This window comes from Pseudorca crassidens, chromosome 1 (assembly GCF_039906515.1).
Source record: "Pseudorca crassidens isolate mPseCra1 chromosome 1, mPseCra1.hap1, whole genome shotgun sequence".
Classification (NCBI taxonomy): domain Eukaryota; kingdom Metazoa; phylum Chordata; class Mammalia; order Artiodactyla; family Delphinidae; genus Pseudorca; species Pseudorca crassidens.
Window position 1 is genome coordinate 40,852,897 of NC_090296.1, and position 23,619 is coordinate 40,876,515.

At 45.5% G+C, this 23,619-nt stretch overlaps 1 long non-coding RNA gene across 2 annotated transcripts in view; it reads right to left on the reverse strand.

The window, feature by feature from the left end:
- Positions 1–23,619, reverse strand: part of LOC137222600 (uncharacterized) — a 121,140-nt gene that overhangs the window by 96,520 nt on the left and 1,001 nt on the right. The gene's annotated exons all lie outside the window — the stretch shown is intronic.

The following is a 23,619-nucleotide window of genomic DNA, read 5'->3' on the forward strand; positions in this document are numbered from 1 at the left end:
GCTCTGGGACATGCCAGACGTGTTCCAATCTCAGCTGCAGCTCACATCATCAGGTCTGTGAAAGGGAACCTATTTCCCTGCAAATTGAGGCACAATTACCACTGTTGGAAGGATATAATCAACCATGTCTCCTGGTTTCTCTGCCTTCCTTTGATCTCTGTTTATACGCATCGTCTAAAAGCTTGCAAGTAAAATATTCCGCACTGATTTTTGTCTTTGAATCTTTCTTCTCCTTATAATAGAGCAGAAGCCTAAACTGCTGGATTAGTTCTCTCTTCTCTGTTCTTTTACTGAAGGGAAATTCTGCAGATAGTAAATGGAGATGAAAATACAACCAACCCATATGCTCATTGTACCTCTGGTGGACAAGGCAACTATTTCTGTCTTAGATGATAATATGTTTATACCATCACACTGAGAACTTTTCTACCATTGTCTATGTGGGGATGTGGAAATGCTTCACTGCCCAACCATTAACTCTCAAACCATTTTGAGGAAAAAGAGAGGAAGCTGGGAAAATTATTTGCAGCGCCCTTTCTCTGGGTGGTGCCCTCAATCTTTTTTGACTCTGGCCAACTTAGGCTTGGCAGAAGCCCTCGCAGCCCATGTCCCTCTGCCTGTTTCCTCTTTTTAGAAGAAAAAAAGCAAAACTTGGTAATGATAAAAAAAATTAGAGGAATAAAAAAGAATTTTTCATTCACTTTATAAAAACATTACAAACTTGAACACATGACTTTATACTAAATTATTTTTATTATATATAATACCTATTTCTCATGCATCTATATTTTATAATAATTTAGTACATAAATATTTCACATTGCATTATATTTTATACTATGAAGCAATGCTTTAGTTCAGAAGCTCAGTAGTGCTTAATGGTTCTTAGTAGGCTTCAAGTCAATAACTTTTGGTAGTCTATAGTAATGAAAGTTTGTAGAAATAGGCACCATTTGTGTGGAAGAAATCAGCATTTTGGATTTCATAATTGCCTCCTGGCCTTTCCACTGGCCTTGGACCATAACGCAAGAGTCATTTTTCCCTGAGAGACAGCAACGTAGGCTTTTTGTGCATAAAAGGGAAATGATGCCTAAGCACAGTGGTGCTCACATTGGTAGAAAATAAACACTTATTCTAACCACACGTTTTCTCTTCACATCCTCTAAGGCAATGATCTCTTTACAGACCCTCAAGTGCTTTTTTCCCAACCAAGGATCTTGGGGTAGTGGAGAGACCTGAGCACTGAAAAGAGAGAGTTATTTTGCCAGCTTCTTCCTCCAAAGCCCAGGGCCCCTCCCCTGCCCGCCGGTGCGGGGTGGGGGGGTGTCTTCCAGTTAGGATCTAGAGCACTGAGTCAGAAGAAAGGCACAGAGGAAGGGAGTTTAAAGAAAGACCAAGCCATGTTCACTAAAAGGCCTGAGTAGACAGAAAAAGACGAGATGAATGAAGGCAACAGGTGCAGGCTCAGAGGCTACCTCCCATTACAACAAAAGCCAACGTCGGGGAACAATCATCCATCGTAATCTTTGAATGATTAAAGCTGACCCCCACAGTCCAGGGACACGTGGAGCACAGCAAATGGACCTGCATGAGTACTTCCATCTCCGAGGGCCACCTTTTACTTCCTTTCTGTTCTTTTCCTTCTAGAATTCAGTTTGGATGCAGGTTTCTCTAAGACAAAATGAAATCTCTAAGAAAAAGCTTGGGAGGGCTTCCTAACGGTTGTTAACTGTAAAAGAAACCCCAGTGGAGAGGAACTGCTTTCTTTCATACTTCCGTAAAATTTGGAGGCTAACTGAGAACACCAGATTCTATCATGTGTAGTTTAAGATTCATGGCAGCACTAACCCTCTATTTTTACTGAGGAGGACACTGAGGCTAGAGAGGTTGAGAAACGAGTTTAGGGGTGCCAGATGCAGGCCTGGCATTCAGCTCTGATTCAAGAGACTGGACTCACTCTTCTGCAGGGTGGATGCCCTGAGCTGGGTCCTCAAGCAGAGCTCTTGGATATCCTTGGGGACATGAAAAGGAGGGCAGAAAAGGCAGATGTAGAGGGGCTGGAGGATGCAGTAGGGTTGGGAGGGCCACCATAAGGGAGTGTGTTCAAGCAGCAAGTGAATAGCAGGCACCCTCCGTGGCCCTGTCCCCATGCCAAGCGCTGGGGTGGGCACCAAGGAACCAGAAGAGGTGGGCCCTGAGCCTCATTAGCGAGGCCAGAGGTCCTAGGGCAGATAAAGGGCTGACTGAGTAGGGGAATCTGAAGACTCAGCCCTGGTGGAAGATGTGTATCCTGGTGAGGAAACGCGTGAGGACGGGGTTAACACCGGCCACCCTGTGGTCAGTACATTTCACACAGAACACACTGCCATTCACTTTAACAAACAATTTAGATATCCAGTGACCCTCGCATCAAGGCTGGGCACAGATTTCTTTCCTCGAGTGAAAGAAATGACCCGCATGTTGACTTCAGGGGCTAGTTTTCTTTGTACTACAGAAGTACAAATATCGGAAAATTTTTAAGATAGAAAATTAAGATAAAGAAACAAAACGAACCTCCGGTGCAACTCAACACACAAGGATACAAAGCTTCTCAAGGCAAGGTCTCCTGTGTCTCTAACCCAGGCATCTGATCAGTCCCTGAAACAGCTCAGCTAGGCTACACATACCCCTACCCCACTCCACCTCAGCACACCCACCCCTTGCATGTCCCCAGGGTTCTCTTTGCTGCAAACAATGCTGCCTGTTCTCCCTCACGGGTCCCGACATACATCCTCCAGAGGCCTGTCCTGGCTCCTCAGGAAGCGCTCTGGCAGAGAACATGGTATTTCCTAAGCTGGGTATCATTCTGGCTTTTGCTGTCTTCCACTGTAGCTACATATCTCTCTCTGTGAAATTAAAAGATCTGGTGGATTCTCCCCCCACTTTTTATATTCTACAAGGAATGGGCATCGTCTCTGTGCTCCGGAAAACGCTGGGAACTTGGTCTAGCCTTGCCCACACACAAATGGAAATGCCTAGATGGAACCAAGGCCGACGGAAAGGGTTTGGCCAAGCCCCAAAGAAAATAAGACGACTCGACCCCAAAGAAGCAGACACTCCTGATTCCGGGCACACGAGGTAAACGTCGGTCGAATGGAAATCCAACTGCTGCAGAGAGTGATTGCTCAGATGGAGCAAATGTGCTGTGAAATCAGCCCCTGGAAAATCATCTGGAGTTCATCTCAGTGAAATCCCCAGCCACCCCAGAGGGAGCCTCAGGAGCTCCCCTCATCAGAAGCCCGGAAAGCCTCGGCAGGAGCACGGCCCTGGGGCTCTGACTGTGCCCTTGTTTACTTACAAACCTGCTTTTCTTTCCCACCTCTGTTAAGCCCTCAGCTTTGCCCCCGGGGGAGCCCAGGGCATCCATCATGCCTTTCACAGGGCAGGCGCAGAGACACACATGAAAAAGAGAGACTGTTAACTCCATGGCTGCCTCACCAGCCCAGGCAAAGAGATCCTGGCGCGTGCCCCCAAAGGGTTTCTGCTCGTGGTGGGAGGTGGGTAGACCTAAGACCTTCCTCTGGGCCACTGCAACAAAAGTCAGAGGGGAGGAGGCTCAGAAGGGAGTCACTGAGACTGCCTAGAAAAGAGAATGACCCTTTGGGTTGGGTTTAACCTGTCAAGTGCATACTCTAAAATGTCAGAGAAGTGGCTCTAGTCCCTGGTCCCCGGGGGCCTATTTCATGCTTGCAAAGTGGCCTGATCTCATCTACATTCCCAGAGGCACCAGGAGTCAGCCCAGGGGAGTCTGCATCCCCACCAGCCAGGAGGGCTCTCAGTATCGTGCGCAGCACAATTACTGCAAATGCTCCTGCAGGTCAGGTAGAGCTCTGAGGAATTTAGGGATCAGTCGCCTTGTGATGGGCAGGTTTTCGACATCACAAAAAGTAGAGTGAAATGGGGGACTTTCCCGAGGACGGATAGCTCCTGTCTCCAAACCTCACATCTGCCCTGACACCCTCCGGGAGCCTGGAGCCAGCCCCCTCTGGGACTGTGATCTCACTTGGAAAATTCAGATAGTTGGGCTGAAGCAAAGAAGTTGGAGGGAGTCACAGGAAGGAACGGGAGAATGTTTGTAAGCTGCTTAGCAGATGAAAGTGACAACGTGTCAAATTTTCCAAGCTGGTTTCCAAACATGCTGTTAATGGGTCTTCCAGAAGCCCATCTCCTAACAACCTGAAAGACATTTGGTTCCCAACTTTCTCTGCCACAACATACAAGATGATGATATTCATACGGATGGATGTCATCCATGACACACCCCCGGACCAACCCACACCTGTGCCCAATTCCCAGCATCTGGCCGTCCTCCACCTCGTCCACCCGCAAAAGCGAATCAGGATAAAAGTGAGTGTGAGGGACATTATTATGGGGTAATCAAGGAGCCACCCCAGTTTAAAAAAAGTTAGTGAACAAATCGTTCACACACTTGGATACTTTACTAGAAGGGACAGATGACAGTTGTCCACGTGTAGCCTCATCTGGACCGTGATTGCAGAAGGAGAGCTGGGGCCAGCACTAAGCTTCCTGAGGGTTTGTGTTGCAGCCCTGAGCAGGGGCCTGGCTGCCCTAATTCCAGGGCATGGTGTGGGCGACTGGCCATAGTTCCAGGCCAGTGTCCCCAGCCTTTCAGAAGTGGTTCCTGGGACTGGTGTGGCCCGTTAGGTGAGCAATTTAGCTTTCCACACCCTCAACCCTGTGGACTGAGAAGTTCTATGTCCAGCAGAAGTTGGGGTGACTAAAGTTTAATTACACTGTCAAGATGACCATGCTTATGATCTCATGGCCCAAAAGAAGGCACGAGTCTCCTGGGCCATTTTAGAGAGTAGGTGAGGCTGAGGGAGGTGGGGAAACAATGCCTGTGAGAATTCCCAGCAAATAGGATGGAAGGACTCTCTCAGCATCTAGAATCTGCTTTCTTTGTTCCACATCTTGAGCTTCCAGCAAGCTGGTAACTTCCATCCCTTTTCTTTCTGCCTCCAATAGAGAATGCAGCTGAAAGTATGTATTTCAGGGCTGTGAACGGAACCAGCAGCTTGTCACCACCACACCCCACCAGACCCTGGCCTCACACAAGGGCCAGAGGTCCTGGGTGAACTATCACTTGAGAGGCAGCCACCCACACCCATTGGAGGCCGCGGCTGGCCTAATGGGCAGGCCCAGAGTTCTCTCAATGAGTACTTAGATGCAATTGAACCTGGAATAGATGTTCCACAGAAAGTCTAAATATGGGTCCCTCCCTCTCCTTGAAACATCCCTCACATCCTGTGAGCAGAAGTCATGGTATCTGTACACCAAGTAAAAAGTTACATGCCTCGAGCTTTAACAAGCACTTCTGAAGAGGCTTCCTCCTTTTCGCGGTGTACGTCCCTCGTGCCTTCAGTTTGAAAGGAGACACTAAGTGAACAACGGTGACCCAAAGGCTCAGCCTGTCTGATTTGCAGCACCTGTCACTCACCAACCTTGGGCAAGGGCATCATCACTTTAACCTTGGTTTTATTCTCATTCATCCCACAGACATTCAGTGTCGTGAACACAATGGACACAGCCCTGCCCTCAGGGAGGTATTCTTCTTCGGGCAGAGAAAGACAAGAAACAAATACAGAAAGATGGAATGTCAGCTCCAGGACCGTAAGGAGCTTTGTGCGTTTTTATCTCCTCAAGCCCTGGAAGAGTGCTTGGTACGCAACAGGGGCTCAATAAACAGATATGGTGATAACCGTGGAAAAGTGTCAGGGCTGTAAATGTTATAGCCAGAGTTAAAGTGTCAGGGCTGTAAGTGTTATGGCCAGAGTTAAAGTATGCTGAAACAAAGAGGGCTGGAGGAATCACCTGCAAAGCGGGGCTGCTGTGGAAGGAACCTGATAACTCGCTGTCCTCGCACACAGGACAGCTCATAACAGATCAACACACAACCGTTATGCAGTGTTACTAGTTTGCTAGAGTTGCTGTAGTAAAGTACTACAGACTGGGTGGCTTATACAGCAGAAGATTTTTATCTCACAGTCTGGAGGCTAGAAGTCCAAGATCACAGTGTCGGCAGGGTTGCTTCTGTCTGAGGCCTATGAGGGAGGATCTGTCCCAGGCCTCTCTGCTTGGCTTGCAGACGGCCGTCTGCTCCGAGTCTCTGCCCATCGTCCTCCCTCTACGCATGTCTCTGTGTCCAAATTGCTCCTTCTTATAAGGACACCAGTCATATTGGTCTAGGCCCCACTCAAAAGACTTCACTTTAACTTGATTACCTTTGTAAAGATCCTATCTCCAAATAAGGTCACACTCTGAAGTGCTGGGGGTTAAGACTCGAACATATGAATTTCGGGGTAGACACAATTCGACCCATAAGTATGTGTTTAATAAATATTAGCTGTTATTAATGATGACAGTAAAATTAATAACAGGAAAAAGTAGAAACAAAACCCAACACGAAACCATTAATAATAAAGTCAAAACTGTTGCCTCGTTAGTTCATAAGCTTCCAATAACTCCGTGGAGCCCAGAAATGAAGGCCACGTCCCTTGCTCTAGCAGGTAAGGACTTCCATGCTAAGCCTTCATCTTGTTTTCCAGCCTTCGCTCCCGTCTAGGCAAAGTCTCCCAGCCTTCACCCAGTCTCTCCCTGGCACCTCTGCTGGGGCCGTGCTCCCCCTAGAAAGCCCTTTGCTCTCTTCTTTGCTTACCCAACTTCAACTCATCCTCAGAAGTCCAGCTCCAGCCTCTGTTCCTTCGGAGGGTATTCCCTAACCTGGTTTACCAGTCAGTGTTCTAGCACACTCAAGGGAGCTCTGAAGAATAAAGGAACTATTTTCAGAGGCATGGGGAAGCTGACAGAAACCAAACAGGGACCCAGGGACAAGTGACAGCAGGAAGCCACACCATTCTGCGCCCCACAGGAGCTGCGGCTTTAGAGGAACCAGCCAAACCAGAATCACACTTGACAAGGCAGGGAGGAAACAGGGGGAATAAATCTCATGCCTCGCTCTCCTTCTGCCCCCCACCCCATCGCCTGTCTGTGGCTCCAGTGGCCCAAGCGGAAGCTGAGGGCCGGGGACAGGCAATGCAGGCTCTAGCGGTCAGCCCCAGAGCACCCAGGAGGAAGAGAATGGCTCTGGGGGTAAGTAGGGGCCAGAAGGAATAATCAGCACACACGCTGGCCCTGTCTATCTTGCCTTCCTCTGAACCCACATGGCATTTTTTATCTGGACCACATATGGGACCTGTAGCCAAGCAGAACCATCCTGGCTGGTGATCTCACTTTCCAAGTGTGTGGTTATCACTATGGCCAGAGGACAAGCCCCAAAGCAGTGAGCGTGTCCGATGCTTCCTCCGTCCCCTCCCTGCTGCCCCTTCCTTGTCCACGCCCCACCCAGAGTGCTGACTACAGAGCTGGGCTTGTAGTACGTGCTTAGTAAATCAGAGCTGAATACAAGCTGGGGTTTTGGAGATGAAGCGTGGGTGGGATCCATACAGATACATATTGAAAAATCACCAGCTCTGGAAGAACAATTGTCAGGCCCATTTCCTGCTGCAGATGGAGCCAGGAGACGCTCGGGGCTTGGCAACCTGACAGCTGAGGAGCAGCCAGGGAATTTAGCAGGAGACAGAGAAAATGAGCCCTGCGGGTCTGGCCCAGCCCCATCCAAAGCACACTCAGGGCAGACTCTCTCTTCCCAGACTCGGGGGCCAAGGTGGGGTGGGAGCCGGCTCTGCTTGCTCAGGTCTGCCGTGAGCCAGAGGAGGGAGTCAGGGAGGAGGCGGCACAGGCTTGGAAGCTGATGGCTCAGCCTGAGGCCGGGCAGGGCTTGAGGGCACAGCGATTGCCACCTGAAGGGAGAGCCTGGATGTACGAGCTGTGGCCCCTGCCATGCCCCAACCCCTCACCTAGGCTGGTTTGGGGCCAGGGCTAGAGACTGAATGAGCCAGCAGTGGGCACCTGCCTCAATGGCATAGGCTGTCCATGGTCCAGTCACTGATGTGTGTGACGGACATTGTAGTTGTCACTTCCACACCCTTTCCAGCCCAGAGGACCTTTGTGGTCATTTCATTTCCAAGGACTAAGCATGGACTCAATTCTAGCCAATGAATTTCACAGGGAAGTCTGATGGGAGTCTTGTGGGAAACGGGAGAATGACGAGGGCAGCCTCCCTTATTTTTCTGAACGCTGTGTCTCAATGGGATGCTGTGACTGCTGCTGCCATCTTGCTCCTGTTACGAGGTTAAACCGACACTGAGGCCACAGGACAGAGAGGTGCAAAAAACGTCAGTCTATGATGAGACAGCTGAGTCACTAAAACAAGCAGTCTTCACACCTCACTATTCCAATATCTCCATTATGTGAGGTAATAAAGGTCCTTATTATTTAAGTCAGCTTCAGTGGGGTTTCTGTTACTTGCAGCCAAGAGTGTCCTATTTGTCATAATCTGAGAGATGGTCAGCTGAGCCACGCAGACTATCTCCCTCCAGGCCCTGAGCAGGGCAGGTAGCCCACCGGTGGTTCAAGGGATGTCTTTCATTGCTACACAAACATTTATTTTAATAGTTTTTTTGTTCGTTTCAGTATCTACTCATTTAAACATATAAGTAGAATATCAAACCCGTGACACAATTTTAAAAATAAACTTCTTGGGACTTCCTTGGTGGCGCAGTGGTTAAGAATCTGCCTGCCAATGCAGGGGACACGGGCGTGAGCCCTGGTCCGGGAAGATCCCACATGCTGCAGAGCAACTAAGCCCGTGCACCACAACTACTGAGCCTGCACTCTAGAACCCACGAACCACAACTACTGAACCCGCACACCACAACTACGGAAGCCCACGCACCTAGAGCCCGTGCTCCCCAACAAGACAAGCCACCGCAATGAGAAGCCCGCGCACAGCAACGAAGAGTAGCCCCCGCTCGCCGCAACTAGAGAAAGCCTGCGTGCAGCAACGAAGACCCAGCGCAGCCAAAAATAAATAAATAAAATTAATCAATTAATTTAAAAATGTTTTAAATAAATTTCTTTCTGTAAAAATGTGACTTATTTCAAAGGAGAACATTAGGTAAGTAACGGTATGCATATCACAAAGTAAAATACAGGATATGGAATGTGACTCTGCAATGTGGGCAAATCGGATCAGAGGCTACGGAGGAATTGGCCAGTAAGGAGTGAGAGGAGAAGGGGGCAGAATCACCAAAAGTGAGAGGCCTTCAACTCAACAACTATAAGTCCTTTAAATTGCCAAGCCTGGGCCAAGCACTGGGGATGCAGCAAAGAACAAGGCAGTCATTCGCCCTGCTGCCCTGGTGCTTCCAGTGTAGTGAGGAGATGGACGTTGACTAGGAAACTTTACAACACATTATTAATTACAATGCTGGTCAATTCTATAAGGGAGACAAAGGGGTGTTAGGAGCGTGTATGACAGAAAGACCCAACTTCATCTGGAGGGATTGGAAAGTCCAGAGAAAGAAAGTGAGAAAGGGAAAACTCTCTGGAGCTGCCTCCCCACATTGGCCCAGCTCAGCTCAGCATCCTTAAAATGAACTTTTACTCTAGGAAGCTGTTATGGGCTAAACTGTGTCACTTCAAAAATTCATATATTGAAGTCCTAACCTCCAGTACCTCACAATGTGACTGTATATGGAGATAGGGTCTTTAGGAGATAATTAAATTAAAATGAGATCATTAGGGTGGGCTCTAATCCAATATGACTGATGTCCTTATAAGGAGGAGAAATTTGGCACAGAGACATGCACAGAGGGAAGGCAATGTAAAGGAGGACACAGGAGAAGACGGCCATCTACAAGCCAAGAAGAGAGGCCTGGAACAGATCCTTCCCTCATGGCCCTCAGAAGGAAGGAACCCTGCCAAAACCTTGACTGTGGACTTGCAAACTCCAAAGCTGTGAGACAATGCATTTTTGTTGTTTAAGCCACCCAGTCTGTGTTATGGCAGCCCTTGTAAACTAACGCAGAGGCCTAAGTGAGTTTCTGTCCTTTACACGTAAGAGAGCCCAGCTGACCCTGGGAGCAAATAGACTCGAGTCTGGGAAGGGAAGAGGCTGGCCGGGCCTCGGGACGTCACAGGACAGCTGCCTTTGTGCCTGGTGGGCCTCATGGCCCACCTCTGTCACCCCCCACCGCCACATTTGAATCTGCCGCAGACACCCGTCTTCCCTCCTGGACGGGGAGTGAGCTGGTGAGGAGAACACCCACCCCTGCCAGGTTACGGGCTCCCTGATGTTCTAACCTTGGATCAGTCATAACGGTCCTGCAGGGACAATGGGGTTTACTGCCAGGAAGAGAAACCCCAGGAAGCCAGCTTTTCTGTCCTTGGGACAGCGGGGGCAGTGGGGTGGAGTGAGATTCTCCAACCATGACTCATGCAAGGTTTCATGGGGAAGGGAAGTAGAGAGAGTCATAACGATCATACTGAAAAGCAGTTAAGCCCCTTTTCACGGCAGCGTTACACAGAATTAAGAGCTGCACGATTTGATCCTATTTGCGACCACAGCTGCCGTGAACTAACACGCAAGCAAACTGGGCAGCGTGAGCTCGGTGCCCTGACTCAGGCTGGGCACATGTGGTCACATGGGCCAGTATCCAGGGCAGGGAGCCTCTGCCCTTGAGCAGAAAAGGCCCTTGCTCTTCTGTTCCATTGCTATTCCTCGGACCCCTTGAAATCACCTGGGTGTCTGCCCCTTGGGTGGGGACGTTGTTAGAGCTGGACCGTGCCAGTGGGAGAAGGGCAGGGACCTTGGCTGGCCAGGCTTGAGGGTCTCTGCCAATGAGACTCACTGTTGTCCTGGTAAGAAGAGAACCCCCAGGCTGCTGGGAAGGTGGAGAATGTGTAGTCGTGCCTACAGCTGACTGGTTTTTCCTTTACCAGAGTTTCTGGGCCGGAGGAACACCTCCAGCAGCCGAAAGACTTGGACAGACAGCACTGAGGAAATCCCAGAGAAGTGGGGGGCCCAGCAGGGAGAAAAACAGGCTCTTTCAGAGAGGACAGGAGACTGACAGGTGCTAAGAGGGGGGTTGAGGCTCAGCCAGGGTCTGCGCCACACGTCAAGACTCAGAAGCTGGGCAAGGCTCTCCTCACCAGCAGCCAGGGCCCCGGGGGCTGGGCAGCCCGTACTTTCAGGCCAGCTGGTCGGCAGCAGTGCTTCTGTCTGTCTGCTAGCATTTATTGAGCGCCGAGTGTTTACAAAGTGCAATACTAACGGCAGAGGAGAACTTTGAAAACAGGAGCCGACTATTGTTCGGTGTCCCTGTCTTTGCACCTGCTCCGGATGAGCAGCGGCATCTCATCCTCTCCTCCCCCTCTACCAATGGAGCCAGCAAAAGGCCACGGTGCTCACAAAAAAGGGATTTATGCATCCAACTGCTTTAGCCGTCCCTGAGCTCATTCAAGTCCTATTTGCTTTGTGCTAACCTGGCTTCCAGAGCCATCAAACCAACACTTGCTACGTGCACTGGGTGGGGGACGTACAGAGCAGCCCAGGTTGGAGCACATGCCTGCAAGGATCCTTTCAATCTACCCGAAAGACTCATATGCGTGTAAATCACCACTAAGAGCACAGGTGTTGCGGGTGAAGGCCAGGTGAAGGCCGGGTGAGGGCCCTGGACTTTGGAGGGCAAGAAGCAGCTGCTTGTTTGCTCACTTCCTCAAACCACCCTCAAGTGACCCCTGTCCTTGCCCATCTGTGATGCAGAGGAGAAAACATTCCGAAGCCAGCACAATGAAACAGATCATACTCTCCCAGCACTCCCCGACCCCCAACCCCTGTCCCAGGGGTCCAGGAAATGCCAAAGGAGCTTTCTTTCCCACCCTAAAAAATTCTTGATAATAATGACCAGAACTATTTATTGAGGACTTGGTATGTGTCTCGTACTGTACAGTGATTCTTTTCAATCTTCACAGTGATTCTGCTACACAAATGGTACCTCCCCATTTTATAGATGCAAAAATAACAGACGATGAGACGTTGAAGTCTCTGCCAAAGGCCCACAGCTGAAGGCAGGATTTAATACAGGAGAGTCCAACGACAAAGGTTTCCTCCCGTCCTGCCTTGAAATTGCTCAGTGTTTCCATAATCAGTGATTACAACTAATTCAATTTCAAGAATACTAAATTTGGAGTGCGTCTGAAAGGGAGTTGAGCAGCTATAAATAAATACTCATGCCTATTTCTCTTGAGCAATCTCCAGTAAATTATAAGGAGCACAGTTCTACCTGGAATGCATTTTTCATTCAGGACACAAGTCAGCAGTGGGCGGATCTTTCTCCGGGCTTCACAATGCAAGAGGAGTCAGGCTGTCAGCACTGCTTCCTTGAATCCTGCTGTGCCGTGGTAATTTATTCTAGGAACAACACTGCAGTGTGACCAAAAATAGAAAGGCAGGTTTTGCATATTTCCCTTCTCTAATGCTAGCATTTTGACCCTATCCATAGTGGGCTGGGATGGCTGTTGGATGAATCGAACTTTATTGACACCTGATGTGTCCTAAGTTGGCTAGAAATGCCAGGTGCCTCAAAGGTGACAGGTACCTTCAGAGAAGCGCTTACGTCAAAGTCATATTTTAAGCACGTTAACCTCACTTGATGCAGTCAAAGTTTCTAACCTCAATAGACATTTAGGACTAATGTGTTCTTCAAGGCTTGGGCCATGGTCAAGCACGGGTTTTGACTCAAGGTTTTTAAACAGTAAGGATGAATGACTAAGGAGATTTGAAATGGCCTTAACCACCAACAGGTCCATTTAGGTCAATCCCTGACCCTGATGGTCTGGGCAGTCGATCCCAAAGACCAAGGCTCAGTTCCTACCATAGTCAGAAGCCGGAGGCAGATAAAGCTGAGCTCTCGAGCGTGGTGAAAGGCAGAGCAAACCATGAGGTGCAGTCTGTTCCCACTCAGCCCCTGCAGGCAGCTGACCTCCCATCATTAGGTATTCATCCCTTCTAGTCAACGCAGCACTTCCCAAGTGACCATCACAGGCCAGCAGCGAAATAAAGCTAGTGCACTTTCCTAAACCAGTTCTATTCCTCGAAAAAGACTGTCCTATAATCTGAACTTCTACCCTTTCCACTATTTGTTGCTGTTAAAATATGCTTTCTTTTAAGAAATATTGGTGATATTCTTGGGTGGGAATTTGTTTTCTTTTTAATGTTCCCACTTAGCAAAATAAAAAGTTAGCACTTTGTTGGGGATTGCCAAAAGTTTTGAAAATTTTAGTGGTCTAGGAACCTCTGCATTAAGACGTTATTCTCAGAAAGCTTGTCTTTAGGATGCAGACAGTGCATAGTAAGCCCAGAAGAGGCCTTGCGAATGAGCTTGTGGGTTCCTTTTTCTTGTTCAGTGAACATCAGGCAGAGCTGAGTGGGGAAAAGACTTCAAACTGGGAATGGGGGTCAGGCAAAGGCACATAATGTTTCCTTTATAATTCTGCCAAGGCTCTTCCTAGCTGCCTCTCTACCAAACAAAGAGGGAGAAAAGATGAAAATGAATCCCCCAAGGAAAAAGGAGGAGAAGCGAGCAGATTACAGTCTGGAAGGGAAGTTATATTATGGATGACTTACCATCCTTCATTTATTATGGATGACTTACCATCCTTCAAAAAAGACGGGCTATTATCGGGGCATCTCTTATCAGTGTTCTCTATCCAAAGTCCTCAACAAGAGGAAATTGCCTCCAAATGAAGCAGGAATGGGTCTAGTTAGTACTTGTTCCCCCAGCCTGGAAAGCTCTTCCCCCACCTTCTCTCTTTTGAGGCCCCAATTCAACTTCTTCCTGATACCCGTTCCCGCTCCCCCAGGCAGGCCCTATCCTTCCTTTCTCCAGGCTCCCATGGTACTCTGTTCCTACTTCTAGTACCGCATTTCTCATTAGGTAGTTTTAAACAGACCGTTACCTTCCGATTACAAACTCATAAAAGTTATAATGTTCAAACTCACAAGTAACAAGAATAATAGTGAATTTAGGCAAAGCTCACTGTGTGCCTGGCCCTCTTCTAAGGAGTTCAGAGATATCAACGCCCTTAATCCTCTCAACAGCCCAATGGCTCAGGAGCCCAAGTGCGGCCCTACTTTCACAGCCAGAACAAAGTCCCATCCATCTTCCTGCCTCTGGCGCCTAACAGTGCTGTTGGTCACAGTCAATGCCTAATAAAAGAACTGTGAGTTTACAAGAAAGACAACAGTTGGATTTGCCTATTTTAAATGTCGCCTAATCTATGGATACGGGGCCCGTCTAGATGATGTTTGGGAGCTTTTCCCAGCTGTTTAATTATGGGAACCTATAATTTTTTTTAATTTATTAATTTAATTTTATTTATTTTTGGCTGTGTTGGGTCTTTGTTGCTGCGCACAGGCTTTCTCTAGTTGTGACAAGCGGGGGCTACTCTTTGTTGCGGTGCGCAGACTTCTCACTGCAGTGGCTTCTCTTGTTGTGGAGCACGGGCTTCAGTAGTTGTGGCTCACGGGCTCCGTAGCTGTGGCTCGTGGGCTCTAGAGCACAGGCTCAGTAGTTGTGGGGCACAGGCTTACTTGCTCCACAGCATGTGGGATCCTCCCGGACCAGGGCGAACCTGTGTCCCCTGCATTGGCAGGTGCATTCCCAACCACTGTGCCACCAGGGAAGCCCCAGAACCTATAATTAATTTGCACACTCTACAGTCATACTGAGTGTAAAAATGTATCAATATACTCATAATTTACCATTTTATTGATCACTACCTGGCAGCTCTGGGTAAGTATGTAATTCTATCACTACCTTGGATGTTCTAAAGTTAGATGGGTGTATACAAAATTAGTTATATGTGTGTGTGTCCCAAAAGGATTAGCAAATTAGTACAGTGTGCCTGTGTCAACACTTCTATTTTTAAACTAAACTATTTACTTACTTAACTAACTTTTGGCTTTACTGACAGTTGTTAGTACAGCAGACTGGTATTTAATGAAGCAGGAAAAATAATAAACCATGTCGATGTTATTCCTCCAAATAACTGCTTTTAAAAAACATCTCTTTGCTGGGAAGGCAAAGTGAAGCTGGAGAAGGACCAGAGAAATGCAATAATATGGTCAAGAAAATGGAATGGTTCCTATACAGGCCAAAAAAAAAAAAAAAAGCGCAGGTCTCTTTTTCCTGGAAAGATGAGGGATGAAAGAAAATGTGATTAAAAAGCTATAAAAATTGTGAAAGGAACAAAGAAGATAAACATAGAGAGTTAGCTCCATATCCCAAAATAACAGAATTACGTTTTCTTTTTACCTTGGAGATCAAGGTAAATTTAGGCATGTAAAAGGAAATATTGTCTATGCATTGGGTAGGAGCATAAAAAGAGTCCTACTTTTTACACAGGGACAACTTGGAGCTGACAAGTGGTTTAGAGGTGTATGAATTAAGGAATCTTAACAAATTATTAATAAAGATGTAGGGGGAGAGAGGGATTTCCTAAGCTGATGAAGCTGACACTACAGCCGATAACCATGCCCTCTACCAGTCATGCCTCAAACCAGATAATATGCTGAGTGGATCATGAATCAATGCCTAAACATTTGTTTGAACTTATATTTCTATATTTCCTATTGTGTTTGTGTATCAGTTAGATGATGAATTTGATTTTTCACTAGCATGGGTAACTGACCAGTTTCATAGCATCACTATTATATAAAAACCATTATCTTCTAATAAAAGGCCTTATTTTCCCGACAAATGATAGTCCTTCCTAACAGAACTACCAGCAGGACACTAATTAACACATAGGCTGGCTGGCTGGTCTCATGAACATTAGCCCAAGTTCTGCCCTCAGCCATAACACATCTGTCTCTCCTTCTAGCGATTCCAAATCGTGGAATTGCCATGTGTTCCAGATACAACAGCCATGTAAATGATCCTTCTGTTTGCAAACTCGCCTTGGCCTTGGGAAGCTGAGTCCTGGCACCCACACCATGGGGGTGCCCACAGGGACATGTTCTAACACACAAGAGGGGATGATGGAAAAGGGTTGGGACCCCTTCCAGGGTTTTGGTTCGGCATGCCATTGCCACTCCTCTGGCTTCTCCTGATAGAGCCTTCACTTGGCAGATAATCACATTTCACCCTTTAGAACATGTGATTTCTATTAACATTGCAGCGTTGCCTTGCAGGGCGGCCAGCTTTCCTGTGGCTGCTGGATGCGTGTGGTGTGTCCAAAGAGCAGGGGCAGTGCCAGCCTGTTCAGTTCCAAGTAAAATCTTGGAGATCTTTGCCTTAAATAGTAATTATTTTGGCAAAGGTCCTTTATACCTTGCCCTAAATGTTATCCCTCCAAAAGCAGAAAATGACTTTTGTGGGAAGTCTTTCCCATTTTAAAAAGTTTTAGTAAAGGCACAGCAGCGTCAGAAATGGAATATGTATGTTTTTATAGGCCATTATGAAATGAACTTGCAGTAACTAACAATTATTTCACACACCCATTTGCCTTTTCCAGAGACTTTCCAGGATTCAAGATCCCAAACCAAATACAGCCTTGGGTATTCCCAAACTATTTTTTCCAAGTGCTAAAGAGAAATTCCCATGAAGCCTCATTCTTCCAGGATGCAGCACCCTATCCATTCCAAAGAGAAAATACTCTTAAAACTGTTTCTCAATATCAGGGTACCTTATGGATATTAGTCCAAATCCCCTTGGTCATATAAAACATGTCACACAATTGTAGTTTTGGTCAGAGAGGAGTGTTACAAAATAAATATTTCCCCATTAGAGCACACTGGGAAATGTTTGCTGACACCTACACTCAAACCCAGCAGGTTCCCTTGGAAGGGTTTGGCAAAGAACAGGCCACTCCTTAATGAGGTGCTAGAGTTGGTTGAAAATTAAATATTAATTTACAAAAAATTTTTGCATCTTAAAAATCAAAACTGAGGCCTGCCTGGGGGTGTCTGTGCCTTCTGCGTTCCTCTGGCTTTTGTTCTGTGAAATGTCCTGGGTCAGCCAAGGATCATCATCCTCTATTTATTTATTTATTTATTTTAATAGAACTTTATTGGAGTATAATTGCTTCACAATACTGTAGTAGTTTCTGTTGTACAACAAAGTGAATCAGCTATACATATATCCCCATATCCCCTCCCTGTTGAGCCTCCCTCCCACCCTCCCTATCCCACCCCTCTAGGTCATCGCAAACCACCCAGCTGATCTCCCTGAAAGTAGAACTACCATATGACCTAGCAATCCCACTACTGGGCATATACCCTGAGAAAAACACAATTCAACAAAAGACATGTACCACAATGTTTATCGCAGCTCTATTTACAATAGCCAGGACATGGAACCAACCTAAATGTCCATCAACAGACAAATGGATAAAGAAGATGTGGCACATATATACAATGGAATATTACTCAGCCATAAAAAGAAATGAAACTGAGTTATTTGTAGTGACGGGGATGGACCTAGAGTCTGTCATACAGAGTGAAGTAAGTCAGAAAGAGAAAAACAAAAACCGTATGCTAACATATATATATGGAATCTAAAAAAAAAAAAAAAAAGGACTGATGAACCTAGTTGTAGGGCAGGAATAAAGAGACAGACATAGAGAATGGACTTGAGGACATGGGGGTGGGAGAGGGAAGCTGGGGCAAAGTGAGAGTAGCATTGATATATATACCCTACCGAATGTAAAATAGTTGGCTGGTGGGAAGCAGCAGCATAGCATAAACTTTTATTGAACTGCATCATTCTTTCTCTTTCTAAAGCAGTCTGTGGAAAACATCAAGAAGGTGTGGGGGTTTTTTTCCCCAGAATTTTTTTTTCTCTATTTCCCATACTAGAAAATTCTTTCTGAAACTCTTGATGGTTTGTTTCATTTGATTCCAAGAGAGTCATGGTTGTGAGGGCCATGGGAGTACAAAGCAATAGGTGTGACAATTACTGGTTCCTCTTGGAGAACTTTTTCCTCCACCACACATTCTAGAGAGTCCTTGCTACCCAGTCATGCCCAGTTGCTCTAAGGAGTCTTGTCTGCCCTTGCTCTGTCTTCCTCTGGCTGCCAGATTGAAGGGTGATGACCACAGAGGTGGCCATGGGTCTTTCACTGCCCCCAGCCACCAGGGGTTTAGTGTCCTCATTTTCAACTACTCTGGAGCTTTCAATTCCAGATCCAGGAATTTCCCCTCTGACTCCCATGTTCTTAACAGGAACCCTCTCCTTCTTTACACATATTCACACACTCACTCACTCAATTCACACAAAATTTTGTGTAATTATGTGGCCTTAATTTGTAAGTGGAGTGATGGTTACAAATTAGTTATTATACTGGTCCTTCCAAGGCAAAGTACATACAGTTTAATCCCCTAAGGTTCTGGAAATATTTCTCTTACCTCCAACACTGGAATTTCAAGGCACCAGAGCAGATGCGTGGGATTTAGAGGCAGGCTGGCCTTTGAGGATTCTTCTAATCACAATACCTGCTCTGGCTGCTACATTCAGATCTTAGGGATGAGAGTTTCAACATTATCAGGGACCCAAATCAGTCTACGTATTTTAACACCATTTCCATCTGTAAAGAATTGTTTTTGGGGGGAGAGGATGAGAGATGAAGAGCTTGACAAAATGATTCTAAAGTGTATTTAAGAGAATAAATACATGAGAATAGCCACGAAAGTTTTTGAAATGAAGAATAAGGAGAGGGTACATGTTTGATTAGATATGAAAACATATGAGTTTAATTCCTACCTAGTAGGTAGAAAGGTGAAAAAAGTGTCTCTCCCATCCTCACAACAACAGAACCATCAATTTTCTTGAATCCATCAGAAAACTAAGGCTATACAGAATCAAACAGCTTGAAATCTGTGGACAGACAGCCCCTCCAAAAAGAGATGAGGCTAAGCAAGGGTTTACTTGTGTCTGAGTATAGGAAGAAGAGGTGTCGGGTGCCATACAAAATTAAAATAAAATAAAAAGAATTCAGCTAAAAATTGTAACAATTCATGAAAGGACAAAAGAGGACTACCATGAGAGTACAGCACCCCTGGGAGTTGCAAATACAAGAGGAATTCACACCCACTTGCAGGCTCTTCTCTGGAGACCTCCACCCATTGCTCAAAAAAGGATTGAAATCAGGCAGGAGACAGAAGAAGCCTTCCTCCGTGGTGAAGCCTGGGGAAGGGGAGCAACATTGCTGAGGGAAAGGCACGAAGTTACAACAAGACTCTTCTTCCCCCTAAGCCACTGGGCAGTAAACTCTGTTCACTCAGGGCACAAGTGTAGACCCACTGTAGCTGGGGGAAGGGTAAAAGACAAAAAGAAAAAAAACCTCTCTATCCCTGGGGAATGAGCAGGAAACAGTCCTGGGCCCAGGATCCCATAAGAGGTCTCCTATCAGAGGGAGACAGGCAGGACATCCTCTTTTGCACAAGACAGAAGACAGAGTTCAACTTCTAGAGAGACGAAGGACAGCATTTCTGAGAAGCGTCACTTCTGAAACCCAAATGCACAGTGCCTGCCTAAACCTGAGACTGTACTAGTAGAAAAGACACTTTGCACTCCCCAGAACCAAGTAACAAGCAACAGCAGTATACCCCACAGGTTGGAAGCAAGAACCTTCTGAGACACAGATACAAAGTACAGGTTGAAATCTACAAGTAAAGAAAGAACACTGAGAAAAACCCTCTGACATGCCAGTCATAACCATAAGTATAAGGTAATGCTAAAGGAATTTGAATCTGGTAGTATAATGAATATAACCATAGCAACAACAAAACCCAAACCCAGCTCAAATTCTGTTATATTCACTCAACTTAGAAGAAGATGAATGCCCAGTTCCAGCACAAATACTATTTACCCCAGTCTTCTCTGTTCTGTATATAATGTCTGACATTCAATCAAAAACTAGGAGAAACACAAAAAAGCAAAGAAAAAAAACAACCACTGTTAAGAGACAAAGCAGGGCTTCCCTGGTGGCGCAGTGGTTGAGAGTCCACCTGCCGATGCAGGGGACGCGGGTTCGTGCCCCCGGTCCGGGAAGATCCCACATGCTGCGGAGTGGCTGGGCACGTGAGCCATGGCCACTGAGCCTGTGCGTCCGGAGCCTGTGCTCCACAATGGGAGAGGCCACAGCAGTGAGAGGCCCGCGTACTACCAAAAAAAAAAAAAAAAGAGACAAAGCAATCAAAAGACCCAGACTCAGAGATGATACAGATAGCAGAACTATCAAATAGGGAATTTAAAATAACTATGATTAGTGGATTAAAGGTCTAGTGGAAAAGATGGACAATATGTATGAACAGATCAAGAATTTTATCAGAGAAATGAAAACCATAAGAAAGAATCAAATGGAAGGGTTAGAAATAAAAACAATAGTAGCAAAGATGAAGAATGCCTTTGATGAGTTTATCAATAGATTTGACACAGCTGAGGAAAGAATCAGTAAACTTGAAGATAGGTCAATAGAAATAAACTGAAACACAAAGAGAAACAAACAAACAAACAAAACACAGAGAATTCAAGAGCTGTGGGACAGTATCACACACTCTAATTGGAATGCTAGAAGGAGAAAAGAGGAAGAGACAGAAGAAATATTTGAAGAGATCGCTGTCAAATTTTTCCAAAAATAATGAAATACATCATGCCACAGACCCAAGACTCTCAGAGAAACCCAGGCAGGATAAATACAAAATAGATGAATAAAAAAGCAGCATACCAAAATACGTTCAGACTGCTGAAATTGAACTATACTTACAAACATCTGAAAAATTCAACAATAAAGAAACAATGTAAAAACAAGACCCACATGATTTCATTGGAAAATTCTATCAAACATTTAAAGAAACATTGCCAATTATACACTATATATTCTAGAAAATAGAAGAGAGGGTAACACATCTTGATTGATTTTATGAGGCCAAGGTTACCCTAATATCAAAATCAGACAAAGATAGTTTAAAAAAACTATCTTTTTTAGATATGCAGAAATCCCTTAAATATTAGAAATATATAAAAAAATAATATGGGTATACACACCAAGTAAATGATAAATGGATAATTAATGTTGCTTATGTTGATATTAAAAAATTGTCAGTTTGGGGGGAAAAGAATATACATCATGAACAATGGGGTTTATCCTGGGAAAGCAAGTTTGGTTCAATTTTTTAAATCAATCAGTGTCTTCCACCATATTAACAGCCTAAAGAAGGAAAAACACATGATCATAGCAATTGATGCAGAAAAAGCATTTGTCACATGTTAACATCCATTCATGACAAAAACTCTCAGTGGAATAGGAGAAGGAAATTCCTCAAATTGATTAAGGACATCTACAAAATACCTACAGCTAACATCACTCCTAATGGTGAAAGAAGAATGTTTTCTCCTGATATTCTCTCACCACTCCTATTCAACATCTTACTGGAAGTCCTGGCCAGTGCAATAAGGCAATAAAAAGAAATAAAAAGCATAGAGTTTGCAAATGAAATGAAGCCAAAACTGCAAAATTTGTGGGCATGGGTTGAGCACTTAAAAGCTGTTAGAGTGTCTCTCCACCTAACTCTAAGACTCCTGTGCTGGGATAAGTTGGTCATGGAACAGGTTAGGTCAACATTAGGTCACCCACCTACCCCAAGAAAATTTTCATGCAACAAGGTACACTGTAAGACACCACAAAATCTCCGACCCAGTGGCACATCCCTCTTAGGTATTAATTTGTTTGCATGAGACCCAAGGCTTAGCTAAAACAATGGGATTCTCGAGTTTCATAGAACTGGGCATGCCCTCTTCCAGCACACCTATTTATTTTATAAAAGTCTAAGAACTGTGGTCCTGGAAGCTGTAGATCTCTACCAAAAATGGCAAAATCTTACAAAGACAACCTAGAATTACAATGACTATCTTGGTATGGTGAATGTTCCAGCCAGGCAAGATCATTCATTTAAGAAGTGCACTTGAGTGAAGGGCCCCCAAATCAAACAAATAGAATGGGATATCTATTTTAACTGGAAATATGCAGAAGCCTCCAAGTCTTCAAGATTCCAAAATAGCTTCATTGAAAGATCCATTGCAAAATGTTAACGAAAAATTAAAGGCACAAGAGGTACCTAAAACAAAAGACTATAATACTAATATGACTCCCCCTAATCCCCTCTATCCTCCTTTACCTGAGGACTCAGTCTACGAATCCTCTATCTGAATTGCCTTTCCACTCTGAAGGGACTACAAGACCATAAACAGAAGTCTGCCACGTTAGTGACCTAACAGCTGCAACAGCTCCAAGGCCAGAAAACTTAAATACCACCTAGGCCTCCCCCATTGCACCCAACATCAAAACACTGGCCCAGAAATCAGTGTCTCATTTGCAATCAACCAGGGCACTGGAAAAATTATCGTTGAAGGTTTTGTCAAATCCTTTCATCCAACCTGAATGCCCTCATATCTACCCTGGAAGGAGGGCCCTGCCCTTCCAGGGTTGATGACACTGTGAGGGATTCTCCAATAAACTGCTATCAGTTATTCCCTTAAGCAGCCAATAAGTGTTCTAGAAATTGTATGAAATTCCTAGAAATCTGATATGTCCTGGTGTAATGTTGTTATTGCCTTAACGTGTTGTATGTCACAAAAATAACCAAATTTCCTTGTCAATTCCATTATAATGCACTCTCATCAAATCTTTAACCATGAGAATTAGAGATTTTTTTTTTATCATTTACAGACACTTATTGTTTTCCTCTGATGCTTTTGCAAAACTGAGATTCAAGAAAAAGATCCTACCAGGTACCCTGATCCCTGACACCACTGCCAAATTACAAGGTGTTGAAACTTGGGTGCATATTTCACAACTGAAGAAGGCTCCGCCTGACATCTGGTTGTGTGCAAATGCTGGAGACCTCAAGACCTCAAATTGATTCAGAAGAGAAATAGCTGACCTCAAGGTAGACTGCTTCCTCCCAAGACGTCAGATCTACAATGTTTCTTTCTAGTCCACCTTCCTTCTCTATCTTTTTCCCAATTCTTACTCCATGAAGGTCTTTATGATGCTTTTGTCTACCTTTTCTATTGCTCTGGCCTGGAAAGGTAATGCATAGGTCAGAACATGTCAAAGGAGGGAGTAATCCAACCTCCAAACGACAGCTGGATTTGTCACGATGTCAGTGATGCTGTTGTTCTGCCTGTAACAAACTTCTCCCTAATTTCCAATGCCTGTTTTTCTGGAACAAACACAGCCCTCTTTCTATCATGCCAGGCTCTGTAACCATGGGGACCCATTAACCTGCCTCCGGCTTACAACCTAAACCCAGGAACCCTGCATCCGGGCTCTGTAAGAAGAAAGGGACACAAGGCAAGGCTAACCAGAATAAAACCTCCTGGGCGTCTGCAGACATTTCAATTTTACTGGTCTCCATGGCTGTCACCTTTCCAGCCCCGAGCCACAGCTTCAAATGGGAATTACCAGGAGCAATTTATGAGTCAAAAGTCTCTTCCTTTGGCAGATCCCTACTCCCCTGGCTAGGAGTAATTCCAAATGAAGTTATGATCAGAAACCTCTCCTTAACTCTCAAAGATATTTCAGAATCTGCTGCTAAAGCAAGAGCTGCCCAACAAAAATCTCTAGACTCTCTGGCCAAAGTTGTTCTTAATA